Here is a 1,953-nt window from a genome sequence, read left to right as displayed (position 1 = left end):
TTTGGATTACAATAAAACTGGTTAAGAACACCATCTGCTCAACAATACATCACACAGTAAATTTGTATTTCATATTCATTAACAAACAAAAACACAAAATATTTTTTAAAGAACATTACAACATATTACGTAAAATAATGTAAAACAATGTATTAGTTACTGCAAGAGAGCTGTTGCTGTGTAACGTACACTTGACACCTGATTTGTAACTGTGGACTCTCACATGAAGTGTCTCAGTGCTACTTCCTAGTGTAAATTGTTCTATAACAGTACATACACGTTTCTCCAATAGAATGCAGCAGTGACACCTGACACTTCATCTTAGATCGACCTGAAGCTATGTTACAAAAACGAACTGACCAACTACAATTTTAGAGGAGAAGAAAATAATGTCTCCAGAAACATATAATTAACTTTATTGGGGCCTAATATAGCTTTCTTCTTCTTCTTGCGTTACGGCCTCTGTAGGACCACGGGTAGCCCCTTCGTGGACTGCATTTTCTCCTCTTCTCCCAGAACCTCTTCATTCTTTCTTTTCTTCTCTCCCGCTCTTCTTCCGAGATCTTCAGTTTCCGTTTCTCCTGTCGGCTCCACTGGTGACACACTGATCTTTTCCTGTATTCTTCTCTGTCATTGATCTCCGGCATATTGATCGGTGTATATTTGTTCCTCCAACTTTCCTTTTCTTCGACCTTGATCCCCAATTCCAACCAGTCCTTCCGAAGTTCAACAACCCACTTGGTTCCTGTCTTTCCCCTTGTCCTCCCTGTTGTTTCCCACACACTCTTCGTCATCCTGTCCATTCTCATCCTAACTACATGTCCAGCAAACCTTGCCCTTTTGAGTCTGATTTCCCCGGATATTGTTCTCATGTTCCGGTACAATTCTTCCCTAGGTCTTCGCATCCACGTCTCTCCACCTCTTATGGGACCTAGTATTTTCCTCAGTATTTTTCTCTCTCCTTTCTCTAGTTGTTCTGCCCCATTTCTTCCTAGTGTCATCGTCTCAGCAGCATATAATATTGCATTCCTCACCGTTGCCTTGTAGTGGCTTATCTTTGCCTCTGTGGATATATTCTTTTTATTGTATATCTCCCTCATCATGAAGAAAGCCGACCTCATTTTCTTTATCCTCTCTGTTATTCCCTCCCTAATATAGTTTTAATTATCACTTTCGATTTTGGACATCCCTGTGGAAGAAACTTCCTGGCAGATTAAAACTGTGTGCCCGACCGAGACTCGAAATCAGGATCTTTACCTTTTGCGGGCAAGTGCTCTACCATCTGAGCTACCGAAGCACGACTCACGCCCGGTACTCACAGCTTTACTTCTGCCAGTATCTCGTCTCCTACCTTCCAAACTTTACAGAAGCTCTCCTGCGAACCTTGCAGAACTAGCATTCCTGAAAGAAAGGATATAGCGGGGACATGGCTTAGCCACAGCCTGGGGGATGTTTCCAGAATGAGATTTTCACTCTGCAGTGGAGTGTGCGCTGATATGAAACTTTCTAGCAGATTAAAACTGTGTGCCCGACCGAGACTCGAACTCGGGATCTTTGCCTTTCGCGGGCAAGTGCTCTGGCAACATCCCCCAGGCTGTGGCTAAGCCATGTCTCCGCTGTATCCTTTCTTTCAGGAGTGCTAGTTCTGCAAGGTTCGCAGGAGAGCTTCTGTAAAGTTTGGAAGGTAGGAGACGAGGTACTGGCAGAAGTAAAGCTGTGAGTACCGGGCGTGAGTCGTGCTTCGGTAGCTCAGATGGTAGAGCACTTGCCCGCGAAAGGCAAAGATCCCGAGTTCGAGTCTCGGTCGGGCACACAGTTTTAATCTGCCAGGAAGTTTCATATCAGCGCACACTCCGCTGCAGAGTGAAAATCTCATTCTGGATCCCTGTGGAAGCTTGTTTAGTCACTGAGGTCACTTATACTTTAGCATAAAAATTGGTGCATTCTGTATGG

Source organism: Schistocerca cancellata, chromosome 7, assembly GCF_023864275.1.
Source record: "Schistocerca cancellata isolate TAMUIC-IGC-003103 chromosome 7, iqSchCanc2.1, whole genome shotgun sequence".
Taxonomy (NCBI): Eukaryota; Metazoa; Arthropoda; class Insecta; order Orthoptera; family Acrididae; genus Schistocerca; species Schistocerca cancellata.
The sequence above is the reverse complement of the archived record's forward strand: the minus strand, read 5'-3'. Positions refer to the sequence as shown.